This window comes from Sus scrofa, chromosome 13 (genome assembly GCF_054392235.1).
Source record: "Sus scrofa isolate SSC_HxYL_T2T_F1_AM1 chromosome 13, Sscrofa_HxYL_maternal_Yorkshire_Landrace_v2.0, whole genome shotgun sequence".
Classification (NCBI taxonomy): Eukaryota; Metazoa; Chordata; class Mammalia; order Artiodactyla; family Suidae; genus Sus; species Sus scrofa.
This window is the reverse complement of record NC_139395.1, coordinates 185,866,079-185,889,722: the sequence shown is the minus strand read 5'-3', so window position 1 is coordinate 185,889,722 and position 23,644 is coordinate 185,866,079. Positions and strand designations below refer to the sequence as shown.

Genomic DNA, 23,644 nt, shown 5'->3' with positions numbered 1-23,644 from the left:
CTGGAGATTTTTTTTGGTATCTTAATTATATTAAAATATTTCAGTTGCATATTTTTCTAAAGTTTACTTTTAAAGAATATGTGGAATTGTAAAATTAGTTGCAAAAGATGAAAATACATGTTTTTACCACTTAACTGTAATTTTAAACTCCTTTTCAGGTTGTGGTTTAAAAATTTTCAATAAAGTCGCTTATAATATGTTAACTATTAGATAGTTAACATAGTTTGGGGACATGTAAAAGAGCTCCTGTGTGTATAGTTAGCTACACTACAATTGGGTCTTCCCTACCAGCCATCATTGGCTCTTTCTCTATACATATATTATTGTTTTTCAAGATATTGATGGATTCTGTGTGAGAAAGGTCATTGATGAGGTTGATGTAAATATAATTGGGGGTCTCCATTGACAGAGAAGTTCTTAGCAGGAAGGGCTGTAGAGGCAGAAGTAATATAAAATCCCTTCTCTTAGGAAGTGAGCTTCGGGCATGAATAAGCAACTTAAGCTGTGTACTAGACTCTAAGCAACTCCAGATATATATTTTTTAGAGAATCTAGTATTTAGCAGGCCCTTAAGTAATATTTTTGAATAAATAGCTAATATTTATTAAACAATATTTGATAAGGACCATTATGGCCATTTTAAGAATTAGGTGACTGAGGGTTAGAGATGTTAGCTTTCCTAAGTCCATACAAATACCAAAGATTAGAGAGTAGAATTTAAACTCAGGCCAACCAAATTATAGAGCATAACAGCTTTTACCTTCCAGACTAGACAGAATGAAGGGAATGCAGGACTGTTGGAAGAGTGAGATCAACTCGTAGTGATAACTGTACCTGCATGTATTAGAAACGTACTTAACTAATACACCATTTCAGTGATTTGTGATTTAAAATAAGAAAAAAAAATAATTATGAGAATGCTCCTGGTGTTGCAGGTAAGGATATTGAGATGCTTGTCTATGTTGCCTCACAGTGATGACAACTTTTCATTCTGTACATAATGGAAAAATTGACTTGAAAAGTGTCTTCTAACTAGGCAAATTCTGATTGATCAAATTAATTCCAGTTTAATAATTACTTAATTCCAAGTCAGAATAATTGCATACCATCTTAATTCTTTCTTTTAAAAGATGTGTTCTCTTTCTCAAAGGTCATGCTTTCTAAAAAATAATGTGGATTTAAAGTATAGAATTTTATGCTTTCATTCTACTATGCTTTTATTTATTTTTTATTTTTATTATTTATTTTTTGGACAGGAAAGTAAGATTTATTGGTGGGTGTAAGGAGGGGACAGTGCCAGGGTTCTCATGAGTGCAGGGCCCATCATTTGTCCAGGGGCCATAATTAGGGATGTTTTTGACCCCACAGCCATTGGGGATTATCTGCTTTCTGCCACCATGTTTTCAAATTCATCCATGTTGAATTTAGTAAATCCCCACTTGGAGATGTGGATCTTCTGGCGGCCAAGAAACTTGAACTTGATCCTGCATAGGGCCTCACTCACATGCTCCTTGTTCTGCAGCTTGGTGCGGATGGACATTAAGATCTGGCCAATGCAGACCCTGGCCACTGTGTCCTGGGGCATGCCAAAGGTACCACACATACCTGTCTGGAGCCTAGAGTGGGGACAACATGGCAATCATACACGTCCACTGGAAAGGGCTGCCTCCAAGGCTCCTTAGGTCAACCTATACAGGCAATAGGTTCATTACAGTACTGAGAAGGCTGCTATTTTCAACCATTGAACAGCAGGCCCCCATGATTTTATCAACATGGAGTAAAGACATATTAATGAGGGAGCATTTTGGAGGCTCTTGAAAATCCTGGTCATTAAATGAACACTGTAGTTGTTTAGAAAATGATTAACCCTGTGTAATTCTTTTAAAATTGTCTTTGGATTCTTTTGTTTATTTATTATATTTAGAAAACACTTTGGGCTCATACACCAGTCTCACTATTTACTACTACTGTGTGTTTTCTCAATTTAAAGATAGAAGTGATAATGGTATTTCTTTATAGGACTACTGTGAGAGTTAACTGCAACAGTGTTCATGAAAACTCTCTTCTGACTTGATACATTATAAGTTCAAGAAATGTAGTTGTTTTACCAAAAAAAAATGTAAATAAAGAAATAAAATAAAGGCATCTACTATTGTAGTGTATTAATTTCTAGAAGAGAGGAAAAAACCCTGTAACTCTCTAGAATTTTCCTTAAAAAACTTACCAGCTTGGGAGTTCCCGTCGTGGTTAAGTGGTTAACAAATCCGACTAGGAACCATGAGGTTGCGGCTTCAATCCCTGGCATTGCTCAGTGGGATAAGGATCCAGTGTTGCAGTGAACTGTGGTGTAGGTCACAGATGCGGCTCGGATCCCCCGTTGCTGTGGCTCTGGCGTAGGCCGGTGGCTACAGCTCCGATTCGACCCCTAGCCTGGAAACCTCCATATGCCACGGGAGTGGCTCTAGGAAAGACAAAAAACAAAACAAAAGAAAACAAAACAAACAAACTTACCAGCTTGCCAAAATGTGCATCCTAGAGAGGGATAGAATCCCATTTTAATGAATATGTAATAAACCACAATTTCCGTAAATTATTTTTCACTTCTCATGTCAAATTTTGTATTTTTCAGCTCCAACCATTCTCATCATTTTAATACCTACTTATGGCAGAAAAAAATAAATGATAGAGAAAGAATTCTGGAAAGTAAACAGTGTGGTCTCAGACCAGTGAAGGAGAGCAGCTTGTGGTGGTTCAGCTCCCGGAGGTTAGAGAAGTGAAGTTATAGCTTCCCTTGGGATAACCTGTCTTTCCTCTGAGCTCTTTGAATGTAGGGAAGGGCCCAAAGGGAAAAGTCAACCAGCCCACTCAATAGCTTGGATGACAGTGAACAAATGCTTGACTGGAACATTTGTTTTAATGAAGTAATTTAAGAAAATATTGTCTAAGGTAATGCACTTGGAATATTAACATACTGTGTTCTGGCGGCTGTTGATTATTTCCTGCCACATAAAGACCTTCTTAAAATCTTAACAATGTAAAATTCTCAAATATAATTTACTCTGAAAAATTGCCATATATATATATATATATATATATATATATATATATATATATATATATATATGCAAGGCAGTAAGGAGCACCGTTTTATATCATGATGCTCCCTGAGTGTAACGAAATGTTAAGTATTTTTAATACTATTATCTTTCTTCTTTGTCTCTCTTATAGGTGAGTAACTGAAGGCTAATCAGAATTCCTGGATATGCTGTATTATATGCTTTTTTATTAGTGTCCTGTGGGTAAGTAAAGAAGCAGACTTGGCTTCAGCACCAGATTGAATGCTGAATCATGCAAAGACATAAATTAGTGAGTTATAGCACTCTATCACCGGGAGTCTTATTCAAATACTTAAAAGCTATTTGAAGGTAGACCCATGACTACTGAGGGGTAAGTATTTTGCTGTTTTTATGTTTTATAATTATGTCATTCCGAGCTAGCACATAAGTAAATTAGGATGCTTTGTATATGGATGCCAATGACTTGCTCTGACATGGCTGTTGTTAGTGGACATCACCGCCTATGGAAGATTATTTAAAAAACATAAATGGAGATGTGATTTTTCACAGATTTCAGCTATTAAGACTGAAGAGTATATAAAATAGTGAAAGATAATATTACATTAGGTCTAGAAATGAAGTCTGCTTTACCAAAAAACCTTTAGAATTTAGATTTTTAATCTCAGAAATATGATGGATCTCATTTTTTAAGCAATGTAATATTAAATGTAGATCGAATGAAATATACTTGAGTGACTTAATGTTTAATAATAAGATTTTAAGAGAAATTAGTGAATCAGTCTATTCTTAAAGTTCTATTAGAAAAGCTTTTGTAATTATTAAAAGAGTTTTTGTAGAATTAGGGAATTATTTTATTTTGTCGTTCATTTTTAAACAAATGCTGATTTGGTCTAAGATATTAAAAGTATTTTAAGTAAGTGACTCTTCAAAAATCATTTCAAAAGAGAAAACAGCTTTTACAATGAAATGCAAATATCAGGAAAGCTTCTTTATTAAATATTAGTTGTATTCATGGAGGTTATTAATGTACATTGAAATTTATGAGCTGGAAATCTACTTTAAAAATTAAAGTATTAGTTCCCTTAAGTTTTGATTATAGCATTAATAAATTATATTATTTAAGGAATATATTACAGAGAAAGTATCTTTATAGTATGGATGAATGAGATTTCTGACATGAATGCATGATGCCATTCTGTAAGGAAATTTTTCTTCTTTTCTTTGTCTGCCTACGGTTTACTAGCATTCATAAAATGCGATATTAGTTTTGTTGAGAAATTTAAGTGCAGTCTGATGATAAATATTTGAGATAAAAGTTTAAATAACTTTTTGTGCTGTTGCTTTATTGACTATACTGTTATATATCTGAGTAGATGGAGAGGAATTAGATGTTTATCTCTAGGTTTACATTTGTGACTTGGTGTTTTTTGGCATGATAATTTTTTTAACTTGAAATCATCTACTTATGATAGGAGCATGTATTTATTTTAGTTTGTGAAAATTATTTGTAAAGGTCACAGAAATTAACAAAATGTGTATTAGTGCTATCATATCTCAACTTTTGACATAATTGTTATTGTCTGTAAAATATTCAGTTAGACAACATCAGTAACATTCAGTTTCATCAGAGTAAGTTAATGGTTCTTATTTTGGAGGCAATTTATATAACAAAATGAATGGTCTGTGGATACTTCTAATAGGGAACCCATCTCTGAGTTTGATACAGCATTCTCAGTGGGACAAATTTACCAAGTTAGTTATTCTGAAATTAAGCCATTTCAAAATTCTACTTGTTTTCTCAGTCTTCTAGGACACTTGATAAAGAAGATTTTGTTTGTGTGATATATACATTTGTTATTTCAAAATTGGTCATCATTTTAATGTTATCACAATATTTATTCATAAGCATTTAGGGCTAAAGTATCAAAATTATATAGCACAAATTTTGAGCATATAGAAAAGTAAAATGAGTGTTGTAATTTAACCTCTTTTATTATTTGAGAATTATCTCCTAAGTATCCATGTGTTTAATTATAAATGTATAGATTTACCTTACTCTTGAGATTGAGTGAAAATCAGCAATAAAATTTTATTAAGGATAATAAACTTGAGAGTATGACCTCCATGTAACATCAACAGAAGTTCAGTGCTTAAAAAATAAGAGAATATTGAAAATCAGATTAACCTAGATGATGACAGAACATTCATTGTTGAGGAAATACCTGATACATGATTTCAGAGAACATTCTGGCTTTATGAAAATAAATATTCTGGGGAAAAAAATTCCATTAGGCATATATTTTTAAAAGAAAGCTTAAAGTTTGAAAGCAATGATCAGGAAAATTTAGAATCCTAAAATACGTTTCGTTAATGAAAATCTAATATCAACCAATTGATGTTCTTTATTGTTTAAGGTTGGGCAATACGGTTCAGCTGGTCAACAAAACATAGCTGATAAAATAACTTAGGTTAAGTATACCACTAGATAGTGTCACTGAAAGTAAAAAAAGTACCATTTTTTTATTATTTTTGGATTTAAATAAACCAAATAATATCCTTATCTCTTTCAATTATATGGCTTAATTAATAAAAAAAAATTATATTCCTGGAGATTTTTATTTTATGAAGGAAAAACTAAAGGCATGTACTCTACATCTAGAACTAGCATATAAGAAATTTACTTGAGTATATTTAGAATCCAATATTCCTTTCTAGATCTTTCTTTTAAGTGTCTTGTGAAAGGTGATTCAGCTGATAATAATAGGACAGCTGCATGCTCAAGATAACATCCCTTAGTCAAGTCTCATTTCTCCTATAGTTAAGGAAATCAAAAGTTCAATTTGAATATTTCTTATATAAAATTTGTGAATTGGAAGAATCTATAAAGTTTTTTTAAGTGTTCTTATGAAGTCGTGTAAACTTTTGGGGTAAAAACTTTTTTACATGGACTCCCTAACTACCTGGGTAAAATTATGTTTTAGGAAATCAGATTAATGCTATTTAAGTTCTCTTTTTTTTTCTGTTAAGTTGCATGTGTTTCTTTTTTGTTGTTACATTTGTTCAAATTTTGTTGGTTGTTTGTTTCTTGTTTTTACTATAGGGAGAGATTTGTGTGTTCAGAGAGGTGAAAAGGACAGTATTGCTATGTAACCCCCATTCTATAAAAAGCTTGATTTTATTCTTATATATAAATCTTATTGTTTAAAGGAATACCATGAAATTCACTTCTCGGTTTCTTTATTGTTTCAAGTATATTGACCATGTATTAAGACTATCACATAACTGGAGAAAAGGGAACCCTCCTGTCATTTAAGAGGTAAAAATCTCCACTTATAAAATACATAAACCATGGGGATATAATATAGAGCATAAATAATATGGTCTATATTGTTGCAATAACTTAATGTTACAGTATTAGGGACAGTTGGTTACCAGCGATATTGTGCTGATCATTTCATAAAGTATGCAAAGTTGAATCACTGTTTATAAAACTAACATACTATTGTACATTAACTATATTTCAATTTAAAATACTATAACATATTTAAGGCATTAATCTAATAAATGATCAAATGTTAAAATTCTGAACAAATTTTGAAAAGATTAAAACTCACTAAGGATTGCTTGATAATAGTTTTTTAGTCTTCTGAAAATGTAGTTGACTCTCTATCTTGGGAGATGCCTGGGTTTTAACATTATCTTGTCATTGTAGATATACTTGTAATTTTTTTTAATTGTAAAGTCTAAGCCTAAATGAAATTGTACAGGATCCAAGTTCTAACAGTTCAAATCTGAGCAGTTCCTTCACACAAAACATTTTTGTTAGTATTATTCCAACTTCTCATATGGTTATTTCATTCTTTTTATTTTAGTGATTCAATCCATTACTTAAAACACTTCAAGACTTCTTAAATTACTGTATGCTGATGACCTTGTTTTATTTAGAATATATTCAAAATATATCTTCAAAATTACATTTTAAATGAATGAAAATAACACATATATTGGTATATCGAGATATCAGTAAGATTAAAATTGAAAAAGGAAATGCACCCATTTAGAAAGAATAGGCTTACACTGTCACAGAAATTCACAAAAAGCATATAGAGACATTTTATATTAAAAAATAAATTGGATTAAATAGATGTTTTTTCTCTAAAATATTTATATTATTTCTACATTTCAGTAGCATTGCATATCTTTTATTTTAAATAGCTACTAACAAATATTTATGAATGATTTGTTTAATGAATGATATTTTTCAGAGTTCTAAATATTCAATGAAAAACACAAGAGTATATATATATGTTGATAGCCTGACATGTCTGGTTCTTATAAAATTTCTTGAATTCTCATCAGGAATGTAAGATAGTATAACTTAAATTACTATACTGTTCACCTAGGTAAGTGCCCAACTGATTAGAAGGTCATTTCTAAAGATTTATCATTCTTGCATTAATATTATCAAGTGGTACTTCTTTATTGCTAAAAGTGCTAATTACTTGTCTTAAAGTAATAATACTCTGCATTTATAAAGTACTTTATGCTCTTCAAAGTGATTTTGTATGCATTATCTCATTTGGTGTCGAAAAAGGGAGCCTGCTCATTAAATTGTCCAGATGGAGTGAGGAATCAGAGTGTTCAGCCATAACTAATGTCCCCTCAAACCAAGGTGAATATGTATCTGGTAGGGACCTGTCCATAATAAAGGAGGGAGAAAAATCAACATCCCCAGTATATTAGAATAAAAAATTGGGGGAGGAGGCCTACTGTCCTCTTCGTATACTTTGCATAATCCTTTTTTTTTCTCATATGAGTTACTATAAGAATATAATTCAGATAATAATTTATTCTGATAGATCAGATTCAATCTTCTTTGTTGTTTTTGTTATTTAAATATTTAATAGGCAAATTTTTATGTAAAGACAGTCTCTAGTTTATTATAACAAATAGCATGGCAAACATTTCAGCAACATGCAAGGGTTGTGTACTTGACTGAAGGATAATGTCTCTCTTGGGTCCTTTTGAATAAAGAGAGGTAAAAACCTCAGCCAAAAACCTTGCACAGTAAAAGGTTTTAAAATAAGCATCGATTGAACTTCCTCTGGTTCAATGTATTTAAATGAAATATTCAAATCTTTTCATTTATCTATCTTGCACAGATTCAGATTAAATAGTAGATAAAATTGTAAAATTTTATTTCATTTTTATTGACCTTGCAAAAATTATTTTTACAACAATTTCTGTAGAACATTTTGGGTTATGTGTATAACAATTTATTACTTCTCATTAGCCACTATTTCTCATTTTTGAAGTTATGATTTAGAACACTAAAGCATAAGCATAAATTCTCTGATACAATTTTGGTTCTTTCCATTGCAGGCTGCCATCCCTAAATATCTCTTTTGATAGGGCCTTTGGGATGTCAGAGGTTTCTAAAGTCACTGAATCCATTTTAGCTACTTGTTGAATAAATCCTTCACTCCCACACTTCCTGCCATCCTGCTATGAAGCATTAATTTGCTAACATTTTGAAAACTATAGAAAAATATTAATAGGCATTAATAATTCTTTACAAAATCTAGCCAAGTATGGGGATTTAGAAGATGACTTGATGTAGTATAGTTTTTTTTTCGCATAAAAACGTACATTGGCCAAATCCCTATTATTTTAATCTATTTTACAAAAGACAAAAATAATACTTTGAAAGCAGTATTAGTCTCAAGCCGTACAATAGCTGTTTCCACATGATTCTTTACAAGCAAGAGTCTTGCCAGGAAAACTAGGCAATCCTCTACTTAGCTAGGGAAATCCAGGCAACCATAATGAAGTTACCATGTGAACCATCAAAGAAAAATTATCCCAGAGTGCTTAAGTCTGGATCAGTTCTTTGTTGATTCAAGAACATGCAATAAAAACTTAAAACAGTTGGAGAGTCAACTAAATACCAGCTAAATGAGAATTCAGTCTGAGGCTTTCTTTTTAACCCACCACCTTTCCACCAGTGTGACTCTACGTGGTCTCCCTTGGAATTGACCATTTGATCAACAATTAAGGGAAAATAATTCTTTCCTATTCTACATTCTTTTGGTGTTCTTTACTTGTTCTACCTTTCTTCCTAAAATTTAATGGCATTTGAATGACTTTCAATTAAGAGTATTTTTACGTATACTAACTATAATACATTAACTATCATGTTTCAAACAGTGTTCTACATGCATTGCATTATATTCAGCCTCCCAAGAGCCAAACAAGAGAGAAGTTAATAACATATCTATGAATAATAGTGGCTTGCAGTGGTTAATTAAAAGTCAGAAGTCACCTAGCTAGTAAGTGGTGATGAGGGAATTAAAATCCATATTTGCCTCATTTCAAAGTCCATGCTTTCCCTCTACATTTGAGAAGAGGGATACTTAGAAGATTGAAGATTGTTGATATAAATATGTTTGGTTAGTGAGTGTGTTTTAAACACTACTTTTCAAATTTGCCCCTAAATTGTCATTGGTATTAAGATATAATGAGTAAAATCAATAATTCTAAATGGCACAAATTAAAATAGGTGCCATTTAACTCATGATATTTGGAATGAGAAGTAATGTTCAGAAGAGCCGAAAAATATAAACTTGTCTAATGCGAGGAGAGGAGGAGGTAATTAATAAACCAGAATTTGTAAGAAGTTAGCCAGATTTCTAGTAAATATCTTTCACAAATACAATTATGGTTATTGAATAGACTGTAAATCTGGTAATTTAGTCAGAACATATTTTGAAGGAAATGTAAAATTTCAATTCTTTATTCTGTTGGTAAGAGACTCAAGAAAATAAACTTCTGACAAAGTTACTTTGCCTTTGCCTTTAGATTTTTGAAATTTGCTTATATTTTTTATTGGTGGTTGCATGCATGCAAGAAAAAATGTGTTGCTACAACTCTTTGTGTTTTTATTGATATTTTGTTTTATACCTGTGTTGATTTGTTAAAAAATCAATTTAACTTAAATTTTAATATCTTCATGACATATAAATGTTTAAAAGGTATGACTTTTATTCCCTGACATAAAGAAATTGAGTTTAAAATGTGAATATATTTTTATTTTTTTATTATATTAAAAAAGAAAAAAGTGTGAAGATATAACAATAATGAAAAGGTTATTATTGTGATTGGTACTGCACATAATATGTACTAGATATGATAGAAAAAATGACATTCTAAAAACATGATTAACTTCTATCATATTCTGAAAAGGCCATAGAGAAGATATATAAAAGCATTTCATTATATTAATTTCAGTCTAGTTGATTCATCAAAAAATCTACAATAAAACATGGTATTATGTTAGATTTTCCTATATATTGCTAAAGGAAAAGAAAATATTTATTCTGCAATCAGTGAAAGGGGAATTTAATTGCTCAAAGTATGAAATAAGATATTTGAATAAATAATAAACTTTTCCATTTACACTGAAAATACCATAAGTGTAATATAAACAGTTTCAACTATAATAAGAATTGAAATATAATTTACATGGATTTCTGGAGTATTAGAGTTTGTTTTTACATTGAATAAATATTTAAAAAATAATTTCCAAATAATTTTCTTTTCCTAAAAAAACTTAAATAAACAAAATTATATTTTATATTTGATTTAATATCTTACTGTGAATTATTATTAATTAGGTCAGTAACTCTAACCTTATAATAGAATTTCCTAATTGCTTATAAATTAGCCATCCACTTTAAATAGTGTGAATGATGTTTGTTTTTGTTCTTCATTTTAGCTTTGACAAAGTCAGATTTCTGAAATCTTTGCTGATGCTGATTTAGCCACTTTGTTGTCTTTCTTTATTATAATGTGTAATTGAAAATGAATGGAAATATATTTCTAATTAATTTCAATTCAACAAATACTTGCCAAACATGTATTACAATATAAGACTATAGTGGATAAAACAGAGATGCTAGATCAGTGTCTTATGTAAAGCAGATATAAGATTCTTGAAATATATGAATAATTTAACATTAGTTTTATTCATTAGATTATTAAATTTAACCAAAAATCCATCTCTATATAACATTATAAAAACTTGTCTTCTTGTTAAACACTTGAAAATTCCTCTCAGTCTACAATATTTTAAAACAATTACTTGTTTATGAATTATTCTGTTTTCCAGCAAAAATCTAAAATACCATAAAATATTATTGTAAATATTTTAATATTAATTACAATTTTATGTTTAAACCAAATGAAAATAATATTATTGCACTGCATGCAGAAAGTTAACCTTCTGAATTTTCTCTCATATACCCCTGTGAACTCCCACACCAGTCATATTCATATTTGTTCATTTAACAAATATTTATTCATCACATGAATGTTTATTAACTGCGTTTTATGGACATACTGCTATGCTTGGCCATAAATTTGTGTATTCACAGACCCCAAATTAGGGTGAGATTTAGACAAACAAAATACGTAAGTCATAAATGAATCAAAGATAGAATCAAGTAATATTTAGAATAAAATTGCTTATAGTCTATAATTTGGTGATGAATAAAATTTTTAATGAAAACATGATCCATTGAACCAAATGAAAACATCTGATGTTAGTTTTTTGGTATGCTTAAATCAACTTTCTCATCATAAGTTTGTTTACTAATAGAGAAGGCTGAATTTAATCTTGATTAAAAATAGTAGAAATCATACAACCTAATTTTTTAACAGGAAATGTCTTAGATTAATATTGTATATGAAAAATATTTAATTTGTAGGCTAATTATTTAGTTCCAAGAAAAAATGTCTTATACCTCTTTAATCTTTGTTACTACACAATTTAGTTGAATGCTCCCTCCTATATTATAGTGTGAGACAAAATAAACTGTTGTTATCAAGTTGATTTCTCTACATCATTACACTTTAATATTTTCATTTGTAGTTGGTTTAACGATATTAGATCAAGTGTTATCTAACATCATATGGTAGTATCTTCTGTCCCAAACACAGCTATTGCTGGGGCTTATGTTTAGATCAGGTTCTGAATTTATATACTTTCTCAAACTTAGATAACTTATATTTAGCTATGATCTGAGATATTTAAGATAAAGTGGGCTAATTACAAGATCAAAAATTTACTAGCTAACTCCATCCAGAATATTCTTAACATTCTTCCTTTTTTTCTCCATAGTAGCTGTCTAGTTAAAGTAATACTTTTGCAAAGTAACCCTCACCACTTTTAAACAACCGGGAAAAAAACACACATACTATAATTTAAAATACAAAGGACATTTGATGGCTTTAGCATCTAGTTAAGTAATGGTTAAATCAACATTTATACTATTGGTATTAATTTACCCAGCATTATATTAAACCAATATTCTTTCACATTGCCAGAATATCTTCCCTTTGTCCATTGGAAAAAAAAATTATTCATTTGAAACCAAAATAACATGTTGTAAGTCTACTTTCACATAGAATAAAATACAAAAAGAAAGCATCATACATTTTTTTTTAAATACCATACAATTAAAATTTATTATTTGCTGTAATTTTTTGCCTAATCTTATTTGCTCAGTTCCTCTAGAAGTGTACAAAGAGATAACTGAAAAATTTTAATGGATTAAACAGACATTTGTGATTAATATATTCAGAGTTAATAGCTCTAATTCTCATTTAGTTTACTTTCCAGTGGAACAGGAAAGTTAACATGAGAAAAAGAGAGAGAACCTCTATAAAGGATCCTCATTAAATTTCTAATGAATTCTATAATGATCATATTGACAATCCCATAAAACAATATAAATGAGGTAAACTTATTACATCTGAACATTTTAAATTTGCCATTATTTTGTTGCTGGTATGGGTCATTATTTCAGTTTATAAATATAAATATTTATTATATATTACAGTATATTTTATATCAACATATTTGCCTTTTATTTTTACTCACTAATACTAAAGAATATATTGGCCATTCCTAAACATTTTTTTTAGTAGTTATTCCACTAGTTTGATCTAAGTCCCCAATAGTAAAGTCAAACTACCTCCTGCCTTCAATAAGAAATGGAATTTACTTGAATTATCAGAAACTCGTATTCAATATATAAGAAATTGCAGTAAAATATTATATATTAAAGGTATATTATTCTGTTTATTTAAACCATAACTTGGTAAGCAGCCAGAAAAAATTTTTACTAATATTTTATTGAGGAAATGTAAAGTACTTTATACTTTTCTCTATATAAAGAATAAAAATACTAATGTTTTTCAAAGATAATTTAAAATAAATTTAAGTCGATAAATGACACATTTAGACAATAATACACAACTATGTAAGTTGAGTAAATATATATACATATATTATGTACAGTCATTTGACCTTGCCAATCTTCAACTTTATTTTATTTTACTTTTTTTTCTTTTTTGCCACCCCATGGCATATGGAGTTCCTGGCCCAGGGATCAGATCTAAGCCACAGTTGCAGCCTGTATTGCAGCTGCAGCAATGCCAGATCCTTTAACCCACTGTTACAGACTGAGGATGGAACCTTTGTCCAGCCACTCCAAAGATGCCACTGATCCCACTGTATCACAGTGGGAACTCCATCTTCAACCATTTTAAACTACAAAAACAATATTTTCAGATGGTTTAAATTTATATATTCCATGAATGAAAGGAATTGCCTAAAGGAAACTAATTAATACATATCAAATTAAATGCAAAGTACTGGGTCTATATTCTGAGTGTTTATGGGATTGGATTAAAAAAATACTAATTTAAACACAAATAATAAAACTGGAATAATGTCATTGATCAAAATCTAAGATCTCTATTTTTATAGATGGACAGTTTTGATTATACAATGCTAAATAGAAATGGACTGTCACAGTTCTTTATCTATGAATATTCCCAGTTTTAGTAATTATATGGGGAGCTATTTATTGAGTATGTTGAATTTATCCAAAATGAATAGAAATAGCATATTTATGGATGATTTTATTAATGATCTAGAAAGGCATTTGTGTGAGAGGGTGTTTACTTGTGTTCTTTTTATTGTATAGGGTTATTATGAAAGCTCTAGTGTTGTAGTACATGAAGAATTTTTGGGTCTAGTTTATCCAAATTTTTTTATTGTATTTTGATATTTAATTCCTACCTCTTTTAGGAATTTATTTTGGCCTTCAGTGTCCAATTAGATTTCAAATTGAATATCCCTTCACTTTTTGTTTAGAAAAAATAGCTATTACCAAATTTTTTGTGTGTCAGGTACTTTGGCCTTGCCTGCCTCTCAGAAAAAAATGAAACTCTTTCATTTGATAAGAAACCCCTCTCTAAACCCCTCTTGCTTTCATGGCATTATATTTTCACTGGTAAACTCTCATATGTATTGTAACATATTCTGTGTTTTCTGGATCCAACTTCAAAATTAGAGACAAAAATATTACAGAGACAAAAAATCTTGATTTAAATGTGTTGTATAAACAAGGAACCACGTAGATCATAAAGATATTTCAATCAGTTTTTTATCAATATGGCACACTTGTTTGTCATTATGTAAAAATGCCATCAAGCTTAGGAAAAATTGTGTCAATTTTAGATTTTGTACAAGTCCGTATGTTAAGACAATGTTTTACTTCTTTTCTTAATACAGTCACAAGGTTTAACCCCCACTAACAATTACAGTAACTCTTTCTATAAAAAATAAAGAAATAAAACAAATAAAAAAACTAGAGTACATATCCTTTTAAATGTCACTCTGCATTTAAAATTTTAGCCACTAACATTGAAATTACTTGGTCTCTAGGTAGCACTAGCAGAATATTTAGTTTTCACTTAGTACAGAGGTACATAACTGCACTATGACCTATCAATATATGTACAATAGATGCATGATTGCAAAGGAAATGTATGCAAATGTGTGCATACATATTACTATCTTTAAAATCAAAGTTATTGTGTGATTTTGATAAGGCTTTGGGAAATCAAGTTAAATTTTCTTCTCTGTCAGACTTAGGTTCTTGGTAAAACCCTGAAGTTTCCTTCCTGATGACCACCCTTTTTTTTCCCTCTTATTATCTAGTCTCTTGGGTACCTTTATAAGTTCACTTTCTGCTGTTCCTGGTTCCCTGCAAGGCAGCATCAAAGATCTATTTGCAGTATACTCTAGTTTCCTTTATTTTATTCTTCCCTGCCTTTGCACAGGATGCTCCTTGGCTATATCTTTTCTGTTTGTTGAACTGATAAACTCTAGAACTTTAAATGCTCTGTAAAACTTTTTCTTAAGTCCTCAGAGTTTGCTACTTCCTTCTCTTTGTTGCATAGCAGCATATACTTCTCAGACTAAATTGAACTTATTAGCTGTGTGATCTAGAGTTACATTAGATGTGAATGGAGGGACTCAATACAATACTGCATGGGTCAGAGTCCAGTCAAGAAAGTGATTGGATACTGTAAGTAATTAAATTGTGTTTAAGGAGAATTTAATACAGGGTTCATTTATAAATGTGGGAAAGATGTGGTAAGAATAGAAGCATAGTGCAGTTACAATGTTAGTAACAATAGGAGGTTCTGACCATCCCTACAATCAAATGAGCTAAGAGAGGAACAATTTGCAGAATGGACTAAAAACAGAAAGAGAGGTGTGTAGAAAAGACTGTTTGGAAGAAGCTCTGATTTTCTGGTGAAGCAATGTGGCCATCTGAGGAAATGAATGTCCTAATATTCTACCTTCCCTCCTTCTTATCTCTGGCTGGAGCTTCCCAATGGCCGATCTCACCCAGGAGCCAGAGCTATTGATATGCTTGATTGGTGCAAGTCAGACTCCAAGACTGAAAGTAAGTTTGTGAGGGGTGAAGGCAGTTTTCCTACACCACTGGATTTTTGTATACATAAAGTGAAATCATATTAGCACTAATCTCCAAGTATGTTTTAATTTGTGTAATATAATTAACATAATAACCACACCCTCATTATAAATTTTTCACTGCTAACAGTAAACAATACCAACATGGGTCCAATTGCTTAAAAGAGAAACTTAGGAATCATCTTGGATTCATCACACTCCTTTATCCCCCATATATATATAGTATATTTGGCATGGTCCTTAAAATATTCTCCTGTCAGAGTGCCCAAATCCTGTAAGATTAGTCCAGGGGATACTTTAAAACAAATCAGAAGAAGCCTTATTCCTGTAGGTGGCAGATATGCCCTAACTTGATTAATGGGGCATGAGCCAGATTTCAGCCCCCATGAAGCCATTACTAGCTTTCCCTCTGGGTAGAAAAACCAATATAAAAATACATGGAAGCCCAGGAATCATGGCTCCATCACTTCATAGCTAGAAGACTTAGCTTAACTCTTCTACAAACATATTTTCTTTTCTGAAAAAGAGGGAAGATAGTAGTGCCTACCTTACTGGATCCTTGTGAGAAGTGAACTAATATAAGTAATGTTCTGGTATACATTAAACACTATGTACTTCATTTCACATTAAAAATACATCAATTTTTTGCTATATCCCCACTGCCAGCACCCATTACAGTCTTTACTTCTTGCTGGACTATAAAAATAAGTCCTTATCTAATCTGTTCAAGTCTTTCCCTGCTTCTAATCCTATTTCCCAACACACAGAGAAATAGTAAACATGTTGTGTCTATTTCACCACATAGGTAATAAACACTTACTAGTATTTTTTACTATATCTATAGTTCTAAAACAGTCTGCTTGTACAGTAATAGATATTTTGAAAATCCCAGCCCACTTTAAAAAAATTCTAATTGTCCTAGCCTGATATGTGAGCGTACCTAGACTATCCTGAGAATAAATACACATTATTGTAAGGAAGTCTTAAGTATATAGCACATCTCCAGCTTGTTGCCTTTCTATTTGACACACTATTCTATTTCCTTGCTCCTGCTTTCTCAGACAGTATTCACCCTTCTGTGGGTTCTCACTGTGACGCTTTCCACCTCTGCAGCACCCAGTTAACAGTTCTCATACTCCCTGTGGACTTCTACTTCACAATTCTCACAGCATTTTTTTTTTTTTTCCCAATCAGGATCAGTCTCTTCTAATTTTTTATTCCATTGCTCTGTCATTCATAGTAGTATCTCCCAACAAGGATGTGTCATTTTCATCGGCCTGAAAGATAAAATAAAACTTCCAGATCAGCAGTACCTGTAGGATTGAAAGTCTGCATTTATGAGCAATATAAAGCTTTTATGAGGCATATAAATCTGCTGGAGGAAATGCACCTGTGGAAACTAAGCAAGAGCTCCTATTCAAAAAGCTGTAACTCTTGAGGCCAAAGACTAAAGCTAAACCAATAGAAAATGAGTTTTTGGATATGGACTTTCTACAAACTGCTATAAAATAGTCTACCCTCCAAAAGTAAATTGTTGGCCTCCAGAGATTACTCAGTATTTGGTATCTTCACTCTCAGAAATCTCATAATTTACAAGCCCTTTTAATGCTCACAAAGTCTAATTTTGATTAACACCAACATTTGAAGATTATAGAGGCTCATTACAAATACATTAAAAGATTAACTGAATATTTAGCTAGTGCATGCCTTCCATTTGGTAACTGCTTTGGTTACTCTATTGCTTTTTGATATTGTGGTATTTTATCACATTGTAAAAGCCATTATATTTGCTTTCTGTGTTTTGACTTTGATTTTCTTCTGCCACTAACTTCTTGGAAAAAATAGATACATTTGTGTCAGGTTTTATTTTTAAAAACATCTTCTGAAAATATATTTTACAACATTTATAGTGGGTTCACTATATGCCAGCACTTTTTTGGCCATTTTCAAGAGATTAACTATTTTTATTTGCCTAACATCTCTGAGTGGTAGGCACAATTACTTAGGCTCATTTTACAAATTAGGAAATTGAGGAAGAGAGAAGTCAAATACCTTAACCAAATTTCATGCAGCCAGTTGGTGGCAGAGCCAGGTACTAAAGGCAGGAACTATTCAGACAGCTGCTCTTAACATCTTTATTATTTTGTAACGGCATTCCACATTTTTGTATCTGACCCCAAAGTATAGACAAAGTACTAATGAATCAGAATGCTTTAACTGATATGTGGTAAAACAAAACAAGACAAAACTCAAAATACTGTATGCTTTTATCTGTGAGGCAAATTTATTATTTTACATATAATAACAACTGTACCTATAAAGCATATTGCACTACTTCTTAAAAACCACCTGCATTAATATAATTGATTTCAGACAGCACAAGTATATACACTTAAACTGGTAACATAGCTCAGGAAGAGAGACAAAAATGGTAAAAATCAATCACCAATTTACTTCCTCTTAGTAGGATCTGTCTGTCCTTCTTTTTTATGTTTGTTAAGTTTTGAAGATAGTTAGGAATATTATCTTTAGTGTCTGAAAATATAATGTTGAGGTTTTTCTTTCATTGCCAGAAGAGAAAATTAACACTTAGAATTTTCTGTTGACTTGTTAGTGTCTCATTCCAGGGTAGGAGTCTGGAGGATCATGGTTACTTCCTGGAGATGTGGTATCCTTAGCTATTTTTTCTTCACCAGTGTGATATAGGGGATGATAATTAAATTTACTTCTGTTATGTTTCCTCATTTTTATAAATGTTTTCTTCTCAAGATATTTTTAAAAATCCATATATATATATATATATATAGCAATATATTTATCTTTGTAGTGATACAGACAAAAATGAAATGTCATACAACCAAGTACAACGTGTAATCAGTGAACTATTTCAGATTATAATTCAGATAATTTTCTGTCATATAAGTATATAGTGCTCCTTTCTCTAAAGATAAGTGGCTCCTTCTATGTAAAAAATATCTCTGTTTTGAAGGTACAATGATCACAAATATACGTGGTAACATACAAGGTATCGGAAAGCGTAGGGAAATAAAGATTTGTGGCATGAATTTAGATTTCTCAGAGGTCACCGTCTATGTGTGAGGCAACATGACAAATCTTAATGGCCAAGTTTGTGTGTACAGCTGATTATCCTGGATTTTTAGAGACTGGCCCTTGCCTCTGCAAAGAATGTTCTCTGAGCACATTAGAAGACAGAATTTGTAGCATTAAGAAAAGTTCTGGCAGAGAACAAAATGTTGTAAATGGCCATATCTGGTAATTAATGCCCAGGCAATTTCCATGGTTTTCCTCATTTTTTCTTTAATTCTAAAAATTTTCTTTCTGACATCTTGTTCTGTTACCTTGGATGCTTTTCTTCTCAAAAGCCTACTGACTAGCTGCCAGTGAGAGGCTGGTTCACACCTTGCCTTTTTTTCCAGCGTGCTCTTCTGCTCCATAGAGATAGACAATACTCACAAAAGGAGGGGGAAAAAAAAACCTTCACACTGTACCAATATGTGCATATTGGGTGACTTTCTAAGCTGCCAGGTTGCCAGAATAAAGCCTCAGGAGGATGCCAAGATGCTATCCAATCCTTGAAATGAAAAGTGAACAAAAGTATCATATCCATTAGGATCAAAAAGGGTACAGAAAATAATGCATTTTTTTCCTTCCAAGTAAAATTTGTCTTATTTTACCTAACACATTAGAAATTGGGCTTTGTTGTCTCTATGATTTTTTTCCTGTCACTTTGTTTTAAATTATTATATTCCAAATAAAACTGAACAATTAAAGAAGAAAAAGAAAGATGGCATTTTTATGTGTATAAACAAGAAGTTTTCTCCAGACTTTATTATTTTTCATTTTTCTTTCATATTAGAAACAAATAGATAAGTAGAGTACTGTTCCAAAGTGAAAGCAGTGAAGTGTGCAACTGCCTGCCCCTGTCAGATTGATAGAGTGAAGATGTTGGAGGAGATAATGGAAACTTTCTATTCACAGAGGGCTGGAATAAAGAAACCATTTCTAGTCATTCATCAGCATTGATTGCCTTAGTGCTTGCAGCACAGATCAGAACTTAACGCTTTATAAAGGGAAACTAAAACAAATACAATGATCCACTTTGGGGAGTGTAGTTGGCTTCTGCTTATCATTAATACATAGCAATCATAATATCTGGCAACAAAACACAGCAGAGTCATGAACATGGAGCATGGAAACAATGTAGGTAGGTGTTTCTTCATGTATTCTGGTCTTGCAATGTATGAATATTTTACTCTGGTAACTGGGAACACTAAGTGAATTTATGTTTTGTGTTTTAATCATGTTTTATTTAGAAGATTTTTATTGGTTTCTTCATAATTTATGATTAAAGTTTAAAAATTGTTAAATTTTCAGAAATACTTTAGTGATAAATAGCTACACTAAAATGCAATTTAGTGAACATGTGTGAGCCTGCATACTGCAATTTATTTTCTCTAAAGAAGGTATTGAAAATATGTAAATGATACCTTCAGTAGTTTTCAGTTTTATTTTCCTTTAAACATTTACAAACTTTGTATGTCACAAAATATGTATGTATTTTCACTGCACTGAATGAATATGCTCATACATTTGCTTTTGGGCAGTTTATACTAGCAAGATGAAGTGGAGAACTGAAACAATTATCCAAATCATTCAAACCAAAGGAACACTTTGGCCTCAATCATTTAGATACAGAATTTCAAATCAAAGTGTTTCTTTGGCTTGAATGATATGGGCAATTGTCTCAGTACTCCATTATCACACACTATAGATTTCCAATCTGATTATGGGTCTAAGATAAGATGGAAAAAATAATAACACATAATTGTGTTTTGAGAACTTGGCTCATTCCAAAATCATTGTGCCAAGGCTTCCTAGTTCAGACACAATCTACAAGGTTAGTCATCTTCTGAAAATGAGTTACCCCTTAAAGCCACTTGAATACTATTTAGAACAGAGAAGTTGAAAATCCTCCCTCACTTAGTTTGCCTCTTCAAAAATCCGTTTTACTTCAACAAATTTTAAATATGATTTTTTTTTCTGAAATAAATAATGTGCCACAATTGAGTGGAACACAAGAATCCATGTAATCACAGCAATGACTATGAAAAAAGTGATTTAAATTAGTTTGACATAAATGCATGTGATTATGCTAGGTCAGCCTTTTTGGTCTGATTTATTAATTTATAAATAATAAAAGCCATTATTTTCAGGCAAGAATTATTATTATTTTGATTATTGATATAAACATAAGAAATACTTCCCAAACCACATCCATCTTTGTTTTTTGGAAATTAACAGAAATGTTCTGGGTTCAGGCAGAAAAAATCTAAAATGCTATGGTTTTCTTTGCATTTAGAACTTTCTTTTTTGGAGTTTCCACTGTGGTGCAGCAGAAACGAATCTGACAGGGAACCAGGAGGTTTAGGGTTCGGTCGCTGGCCTCCCTCAGTGGGTTAAGTTATCTGCTGTTGCTGAGAGCTGTGGTGTAGATTGCAGATGCGGCTCAGATCTCATGTTGCTGTGGCGTAGGCCGGCAGCTGTACCTCCAATTGGACCCTACCCTGGGAACTTCCATATACTGTGGGTGTGGCCCTAAAAAGCAAAAAGTAATAAATAAATAAATAGAACTTTCTTCTTCTAGAAAAATAAAATGGATAAATTCTCAATATAACTAAAATTTCAGGAGTGCTAATGACTTTCTTTGCATTTATAAATAATTGTGGGTATCGTAGTGGGATGTTTAAAATGCACTGATCGCATCAAACTCCTAAGTAATAAGTGGAGTTTGCAGTGGGTCTCCATCTGTTTCCCACCCTTGACAGACATCATGCGCATGTGCACCATCCACCTGGACTGCACCTAGTGAAAAACATCCAAGGGTGTGTGCAATTTCCAGTGTACTATTTCCATTTTATCTCTTCTTCTCCCAGTTAAGCAATCCAGTGAATACTTTAAAAATATAATCTTAAATCTACTCTAAATAATTCAGAGACTGAATTATTATAAATCTACTCTAAGTAATTCACAAACTGTAGTTTTGCAGCTGTAGTTAGTAACATACTTTTTGCTATACCTGGTAACAACATGATTTTTGGATCACAGGTCTTAAGATGAATCCAAAAGGATATCTCTAACCAGTGGAGTTTGTAGTAGGTTTTCAGAAATTTGGCAAGTTAACAATGGATGGCCTGTGGACTCCACTTTGAGTAACACTGGAAAATGCAGTTTTGACATTTTTCATTTCTGATAAAGAAAAATGTTTTTGTTTGTTCATTTCTCTGTTTTCCTTTTCTAGTGTCCTTTTCTATTATCTTTAACATTCTCTGCTTTTCTCTATCAGTGGACATTTCTGATCAGTGTTAATCAGAATTGTTCCCATTTCCCACTCATTTAAACATGGCCTCTCTTTTGTGGATCAAATTTTTTGTATCCCTTTTTCCATTTCACACTAGTATCTTTTTGAAAACTTTCCTATGGCCTTCAGTGAATATTCTAATTTTATCTTTATAATATAGTAAGTTAATGTTGAGTATTTACATGTTAAATCTACTGTTTCACTTGTTTTGAATCCACTAATTCTTGCAATAATCTTGAGATGATATTTACACGCTCATTTTAAAGAATTTTTTTTAAAGAGTCTCATGAAATTAATACACAAAGGAACATACAGGCATTTTTGACAATTTAAATATCTGTAAGAAGTGACAACTCAGCTTTCACTAATACCAAAACCCTTCAATTAGAAAGTTGTTTTAATCTGTATTTCTGCTCATTAGTCCTATCTCTGGCCTTTGAATCTTCATGGCATTATTTGAGATTTTCAAGACAGCAACCTTGAAATTCTTTTCTTAGGGTCAATGCCTTTAAATCCCTGAAAATATGGCATAGGTTCCAAATACTTCACCTTGTCTCTAAGCATATATTTGCTTTTAGAACTACAGTATTAAACCGTATTTAATTTGGGTGAAATCAAACTGTGTAAATTCAAACCAGACCCAATTTCTCTTGAGTAAAATGACGTATTAGACATTTTAACCCAATTTAACAGTTTTATTTTTATTCATGTTATATATCATAATTTTCTATAAATATTAAGGTGGTTTTGAATCTTAATTCTGGCATCAAATAGTCTAGACTCTTGATGATTACATCTTTTGTGATTCTAGTAAAATCTTTGATTAAATGTGCTAAACTAAAGACTGATCAAACTATATTGATATGGATTCTTTATTCAGTGATATTAAAGTTGGTTTATTCAATGAAGCTGAATTTATTGTATTTCTTGGAAAATCCATGATAAAGCTTAGTTTAATTATATATTTTACTTAAATAGTGCCACAAGTGTTTTCATGTAAAGGCTCTAAATTTGTCTTCTCAAAACCCCTGTGAATTAGGCAATATTATTCTCCTTCAATAGTATGGAAATTGAAACTCAGACAGTTAAACAACTTATCAAAAATCATCGTTTACACATGAAGAACTGGGAAAAAAACATCCTGATGTCCAGGGAATTTTTCAGTACACAAATATACCTCCCATTTTTTTCTCCAAGAGTTGACACATCTGTTCAAATGGAAAAAATAAACCCTACGTGGACATTTTCACAAAATGAATATAAAATTTAAAAACATGTATGTGCATTAAATCACTTTTAAAAAGATAATGTATTTTATAATGTATAATTTCAAAAG

General features: G+C 31.4%; 1 protein-coding gene, 1 long non-coding RNA gene and 1 pseudogene across 5 annotated transcripts in view; 2 read left to right on the top strand and 1 right to left on the bottom strand.

Moving 5' to 3' along the window:
* The window catches only part of CADM2 (cell adhesion molecule 2), a 1,076,345-nt gene that overhangs the window by 250,854 nt on the left and 801,847 nt on the right, over window positions 1-23,644 (top strand). The gene's annotated exons all lie outside the window — the stretch shown is intronic.
* LOC146397802 (uncharacterized) overlaps window positions 1-23,644 on the top strand; it is a 339,234-nt gene that overhangs the window by 57,631 nt on the left and 257,959 nt on the right. The window lies entirely within an intron of this gene.
* Window positions 1,660-1,748, bottom strand: LOC146397803 (small nucleolar RNA SNORA70; annotated as a pseudogene).